We start from the raw sequence: 8225 nt of genomic DNA on the forward strand, positions 1-8225 counted from the left end.
CTATCGAAAGACGGATTTTGTTTACCGAGAGTCGGTAGGAAAAAAAAAATCTTCTCTTACCGAAGGTCCGTTTCATTGGTTAAGAATGTCACGTGTCAAAAGGAATTGAGGTTTTATGTAATATATCCTTGCGGCGAACGTGACGTCACATTAATTAAATAAACGGCTACCACTATGATATGGGGGCAAACATTGCGAAAATGGTGAAAGAGGTTAGCGTTCCATTAGATGACTCAAAATGCGAAATGCGAAAAGCAAAAAAACAGACCTAGAAAATTTTTGTATGCTATACGCATGCGTTTAAAATGGAAACTTTATTTGAATTACCGCGCCATGTTTTTTTATTTTAAAATTAGTTTTGCTGACATTTTAACAGTTCAACAGTTTTTGAATTATTCTGCAAATCAAAATGAGTAAAGACAGTTCTTTTCGAAATTTCGAAGATTTATCGGGTATTTTTTTATATAGTTATAAACAAACATCTCTTTATTTTAATTTTAAATCAAGAAAATTTAGTCAAAATTTTCTAAATTTTATTCTAAATTTTAGTCTAAATTTTCTAAATTTTAGATGTGGATATATATATCCATATGTACCAGTACTGGTACATATGTACCAGTACTGTTACATATATCCACATCTAAATTTTATTGATTTAAGAATAAAATAAAGAGATGTTTGTTTATAACTATAAAATTTAGATGTTTTTTTATAACCTTAAAATTTAATTGTGTATATATATTTCCACATCTAAATTTTATCTGCAGTCTATTCAAGTATAATGACCACATAGATTTACTTAATAAGATAAATAATCACATAGATTGCAGTCTGCTCATGTGAACATATGCTATATGTGATCATTAACATTATCATTGAACATTATACGTGATCACAAAGTATTAGAAAAGTATTAAATCGCCTTGGATTACAAAGGGTTTGCGTAAGTCTTCAAAAGTTAAACAAAAATTATACATTAGTTACTTAAAATGTAAAACAAATGAAAATAAAATTATATATAAATATTACGCTAAACTTTTTGAAAGCCTCAAAAAAAAAAAAAAATTCTTTAAATTTACTAGATAAATATAAATTAAATTTTAAGCGCACTTGGTTTATAATAAGAGAAATTACTGGCAGCAAAAAAAGTACATCTCACCCTTTGCCAAACATGGTTAAACATAATAATGAATTTTTATATAATAAAAGACAAATTACGGAAGAGTTTAATAAATATTTTGTGTCTGTAGGACCAAATCTTGCCAAAAACATTCCTATAGCAAACAGCTTAATGATTGATCTATGTTTCCCTCTAAACTCTTACCTGAACTCTTTTGAATTATCTTTTAAAGAGTTTGAAATTGCATTTAAAATGTTGAAATCTAACAAAGCAGTAGGCCCGAATGGTATTAACGGCAACATTATTATAAGTTCATTTGATGTTTTAAAAGATATACTCTTTAAGAATTTTTCGATATCAATTAAACAGGGAATTTTTCCACAAGCTCTTAAATTAGCAAAAGTCATACCAATATTAAAAGGTGGTGACGTTGAAAATATAAGTAACTATCGTCCCATTTCACTACTTTTTGTATTCTCTAAAGTTTTAGAAAGAATTTTGTACAATAAAGTTTATATTCATCTTACTATAAACAATTTATTATACAGCAATCAGTATGGATTCCAAAAAAACAATTCCACTGAACATGCCATTTTACAATTTACAAGAAATATATCTGACTCATTTGAAAATTCTCAATTTACTTTAGGTGTTTTCATTGACTTGGCAAAAGCTTTTGATACTATTGATCACAAAATTCTTTTTAAAAAGTTGGAGTGGTACGGAATTACTGGAAATATATTAATTTACCTTAAAAGTTACCTAAATAATCGGAAACAATTTGTTTATGCAGATGATAACGTATCATCTAATTTGTTAAATATTTCATGTGGAGTTTCTTAAGGATCCATATTAGGACCCCTCCTATTTCTAATATATATTAATGATCTACCAAAAGCTACTAACCTAATGACAATTATGTTTGCTGATGATTATAACTTATTTCTTTCTCATAAAAACATTTTTACACTTTTTAGCAACATGAACATTGAACTAGCCAAAATTTCCGAATGGTTTAGATTAAACAAACTACCATTAAATATTGATAAAACTAAATAGATTCTTTTTCATCCTTATGGTAAAAAGCACCAGCTGCCTAGCAACTTACCCTTTCTTTTTATCGATAACATAATTATTAAAAGAGTTCTAGTGACAAGATTTTTAGGTGTAAATATTGATGAAAATCTTAATTGGAAAAGCCACATTTGCTAACTTGTGCAATAAAATTTCAAAGAGTATAGGCATTTTATACAAAATAAGAAACTTTCAAGATAAACATACCTTAATTCAGTTATATTATTCGCTAATTCATTGCCATATTAATTATGCAAACATTGCTTGGGGTAGCACTTATAAAAGTAAACTTAAACCTCTCTATCAGCAACAGAAACATGTAGCACGCCTTATAAATTTCAAGGACCGTTTTGCTCACGCCAAGCCTCTTTTATATGATATGAAAGCACTCAATATATATGAGTTGAATGTTTTTAATATTCTTTGTTTTATGTATAAATGCAAGACCCACCTATCACCCGTTTCTTTTCGTAACTTGTATTTACAAAGAGATAGAAATAACATATTTTAAAGAACGATAATTTAATTCGACAACCATTTTCTCAAACTAATTTTGGAAAATTTTTTATTTCATTTCGCGGACCATTTTTATGGAATAGTATAGTTCTAAATACTTCTAAAGATTTTTCTCAAGAATGTAATTTTGATTCTTTTAAACAAAATCTTAAAAAGTTCATTTTTTCAACTGATAATATACTAATCTACTTTTAAATTTTAAAATTTTTTGAAAATCCCTTATCTATATTAGTATATGTATATATTTAATGTATATTCTTTTTTATTTATTTTTTGTTTGTTTTTTATCCACTAGCAATTAGCGGTTACTCTGTGACAAGACCTGATGGTCTTCTTTGAGTAATCCGCGTTCTTTATATTTTCTTTTAATACTTATTTCTTAACGATATTTAAATTGTAATAAATATTATAATAAAGAACACACACACACACACACACACACACACAAATTATAATCCAACATGTCAGGAGTTAATGAATGAATATCCTGGAGTTACTGTTGACAAGTCAAATTTTTGTGGGCTTTTTAAGAAAGCCTGGGATCAAGCCCTCACAGCTGACAATATTATTTCAAGGTTTTGAACATGTGGCATTTACCCATATAATCCGTCTGCTGTTCTAAGCACAGATTACTTACCTAATTTTGTCTATTCCATAGAACAGCTACTTGACAAAAATGATCTGCTTGAATCAAGTCTGCATCCAATCAAAACTGACACTAGAATAACAAGATTCGAAAATGCAATAGAAGAGGAAGTAGATTTTGAAGTAGAATTAGGCACAAATAAACCTGAAAGCATGTCTGTAAAATAGATAATAATTTGGTAAACCTTGACAATAATATTGCTTCTTTGATATTGGATACCCATTTAACTCATGAGCAGTTAACAACTTTCAATTTCTGTATTAAAAATGGCTAAGACATTCCAGATCTTTTGTATAAATTATATAAAGAATTCAAACTGAAACAGATGACTCTTTTCCAATTCCAAATGAATCCATAGTTCATATTCCAGTTTTAAATGAAACCAATGTTCAGCCAATTCCTGTTCCAAATGAAACAATCGGACAGCTTAGTTTTTTTTCCAATGAAACTACTGATCATTGTAATCAGATGCCAATTAAAACCATTGTTCAGCCTAGTCTAACATCAGTTATTTTGTGTACAAAGCATTCAACTAATGATAATGACATTGATATTTTGTCTTATCCAAAGATATATGCTACCAAGACAAAAGAAAATCAAAAAAAGGTTCAAAAGTATTTTGTATTAATTTTTTAAGAAGCAATACAATCTAAATTGAATGATGAGGTAAAAAAAAAAAAAAGAGAAATTCGCAGCAGCTGAAGAGAAAAAATTGAAAAAGAAAATAAAGCACAACAAAAACAAGAGAAAGATATTCAAAAGTTATCTAAAAAAGCTAACTCAGTTAAAATGAGAAAGGTCAGTTCAATTCCAAAGATCAATTTCTTTGGAATTAAACTGACCTTTTTCATTTTAACTGAGTTAGTATTGAAAGTCAATATCTTAGTATTGAATCAAAAATCTGACTGAAGTACCAGAGAATACAGCTCTATTTATCAATAATAATATTAGTGAGCTTATTTAAATAGATTATCAATAGTCCATTATCAAAACTTCTCAATATATTAGTGTAAAGTTTATTGTCCATATATTGAAAATTGCATTATTGTATGCAAGTTGAAATCTTATAACAGCTATGCGCTAAAGCTATTTTTTATTGAAAATTTATTCTATGCTTGATTTTATATAGAAGTAATTAAAAAGTTTCTTATTGTTTGACTGTCTTAGTTTGAATAACAAATAAATACTGTTTAAGTTTTTTTGTTTATTATCAACCAAAATAATATTTTTAAGCAAAGTATAGAATATTTTACTTTTAAAAAATAATTTGGGTTTGTAGTACTATGAAGTAGATCTAAGTTCATTATTAGGCTTTAATCGTCTGTCTGGATAATACTTTTCAATATATAAGCATTTTTAGATATGTCGATTTAAGGTAATATAAGTGGCTCATAATAGGTGCTGTCTCCTAATTTACTGGCTACAAATTGGTCTACCCGGTCATTAATTGGTACACAATTAAAATTTCTGTTTAAATAGGTTTTTCTCTGAATTAAACATGTTTTAAAACTAAAAAAAGTTCTTATAAGGTGTAGGCGTTAGTCATTAATAAAACAGTAAAAAAAAAAAAATTTCACTGTTAGATAGCTGTGAAGCTACCTTTAAGAAATAAAGATTTCTGGCCATTAACTGGTCACTTTGACCAATTAATGGCCAGAAATAAAGACTTCTGGCCATTAATTGGTCACTTTGCCCTATGCGTCATGTTTCCTTTTGTATTTATCTTACATTTTTTGTTTAATTTTAATTATGTTGCATACAATTGCATAAAAATATATAAAACTGGTACAGATTTATCATTTCACGGATAAGAGATAGTATTTATTAAATAGTAATAAATAAATCTTTATTAGAATATATCCCATAAAAATATATATTCCATACCGTAGATTTCTCTAATTCCGAACAGTTCCTAATTCCGAACAGCTTTAGTTCACTTAATGTTACACCTTTTATTTTTGTGGGATTATTAAAAGGAAAACTGATTATTAAATTGGAAGACTAGGGTAATGAGAATATGAAAAAATATTTTCAAAATATATACTGATACTATTAAATTTTTTAATTGCAAGAAAAACACTTTTTAAAACCATGAAAAACCAACAATATAAAACCGACTTGAAAAAAAGATAATTTAAATTGCGTTCAGTTCAATGTAGAGTTTGATGGTGATTATTTATCTGCAAAAAAAAAAGTCAAAAATTAGCAATACTTCGTAAGATATTTTAAAAACACTACTTTTCTGAATAATTAAAACGTTTCCCAAATTTTGAACAGATTTTAGAATGCACTTTTTTTTTGCAAAACTAGCGTTTTTACGTGCAAGTAATTAACAACAATATTTAACAATAGTATTTTAAGGACATTAAGTTAAAAACTAATAAATATTTTATTGAATTTCTAAACGTCTTCTTTATCTTAACGTTTGTTAATAAAAAAAATGTCAAAGTTTAAAAAAAATGAAGATCGCTAAAGAAAAATTAAACTCTATCAATGATATTTTAACTGTGGCCGAAAACTATTTGAAGGAATCTAAACAAACTCATTTATTCAAGACCGGTAAACCTACTTGAAAGTGTTACAATAATTTCATGAAAAAATATGCGAAAAATATCTGTGAAAGAAAGGCTACTAGCATGCAAGCTGTAAGAGCGGTGTCTTTGCAAGCAGCATTTATTGGTGAATGGTTTAAGTTGACGCTGTTTACCGAGAGCATAGTTTAAATGAAAAGCCGTTTGATGTGTTCAACTGTGATGAAAGTGGATTAAAATTCGATCAAAGTAAAGTCAACATTGTTTGTCGAAAAGGAATAAAAAATCCAAAACAACTTGCCCCAACAAATGAAAATCATATGACTACAATTTTAACCTGTTGCGATGCTTTTGGAAATTTCCTACCTCATCAAGTTGTTTACAAAGGTCGAAGTTTGATGAAACCTTGGGTTCAAGGTGGTGCTTCTGATGTTTAATATTCTACCAGCAAATCAGGTTGGGCGGAAAGCGAAAATTTTATAGAATGGTTTCGTTCAATTTTTTTAGTTCAAAAACAAACTTCAAGGATGTAAAATCCTATTTTTAGACGGCCATGCATCTCACATTAATTTTGAATTAAAAAGATTATCTGAATCAAGCAACATAATTTTATTTCGATTGCCAGCTCACACAAGTCATTTTTTAAAACCACTAGATGTTGGAGTTTTTAATACAGTAAAAGCGGAATGGAAGCGAACTGTAGAAGTTTACTTTTAGAAATTCTTATTAAAGAAATTCTTATTTAAGTTTAAGTAACCGGCAGTTTCCAGCCATGCTAAACGACCTTATTGCAAATATAGGCTTTAAAGCGGAAAACGCATGTAGCGGTTTTGAAAATACAGGCATATTTCCGCTCAATCTTTCAAAAATAACTCCAAATAAAATTGCAATCGGTGCTATTTTTCAAGATGTAACAAATAACAAAATCGAGAATTGTTTTTCTGGAAAGTCTACCGATTCACAAGTTTCATTCAATAAAACTAATAAAATAAATTAAAAAAACACTATGAATAGACTTTCAATAAAAGAAGTAATGCTTAAAGAATTCGATAGCATCAAAAATGCAATTAAACATTTTGATATTAATAAATCAGTACTCAGTGTGCTTAGAGATAGATTAAAGTCTCTTTCCAGTAGTAAAGAAAAAGGGAACAATAATCAAAAGAACAAAAAAGTTAACTATCTGAACTATCTGCAATGGCAGATAAAAAAAAAATTGTCTTTGTATTTCCTGCGGAAGACTATTGGACGAAGCTACAAGCAGCAAATGGGTTGCATGTGAAAAGTGTTCTAACTGGTCGTGTTCTCCTTGTATTATCAATTATCACGAAACAATTGAATTCGTGTGCAAGGAGTGTGAATAACTTTTATTAGTTTTAATTTTTGTAACTTGACGTTTTAAAACAATATTTTTTGAATACAACAACTTTTTCACTATAGTTTTTGAAAAAATTATCAAATCTGTACAGAAAAGCTAGGGTTTCCACCTCCAAATGAATGAGTATTCATTTGGAGATAGCAACCGTAGCTGTACTGTATAGATTTGATAATTACAAATAATAGACAAATACAGATATATTGCTGCAATACAATTTAATAAAAACTAACTGCGATACTATTTAATGGCAAAGAATAATGGCGTGGTTATAATAATTGAAGGTTATAAAATAATAATTTTCAGTGAGCAAAATTAAGGGGTTACTGAACAATGTTTAAGTTTTTGAAGTACTACCATTAAAAAATACAACTGCGTAATGGATAAAACTGCATTGCTATATGATAAAAAAGCACTACAAGCTTCCTATTTGATTTCTTCTGGTTAACAATGGTTAACTGACAGAAACAGGCATTGACTGTGAAGGTCTTTTTTTTTAACTGATTACAAAAAAATAATGGAAGACAGGGTCTAATAAATAGATAATGCACACTCTGCACCAACACAATGTTACACCCTTACATTAAAATAAAAGGTATTTTAAATTTTAAAAATCTTTTTACCTAACTCTAAGCTAGAGGTCTACGCTAGTATAAATTATTTACTTTTTCAAACTGAATGCTATTTTTTGGGATTTGATATGTACGTTCGGAATTAGGAACACGTGTTCCTAATTCCGAAAGAAAACTTCACTTTTTAAATTTAAAAAATTAACAATATTTTTATAATAAATATACTTGTTGCTTAATATGTTTCAATTCAGTTTAGGTTCCAGTTTATTTATTTAAGAAAAATTAATTTGAAATTCAAAAAGCAAGCGGAGTTATTCAACTTTAAGTACGATTTTGTTCGGAATTAGGGAAATCTACGTTATTCCGTAAAATTAAAATAAATTCCATTAAA

This window comes from Hydra vulgaris, chromosome 12 (assembly GCF_038396675.1).
Source record: "Hydra vulgaris chromosome 12, alternate assembly HydraT2T_AEP".
In the NCBI taxonomy this organism is placed as follows: Eukaryota; Metazoa; Cnidaria; class Hydrozoa; order Anthoathecata; family Hydridae; genus Hydra; species Hydra vulgaris.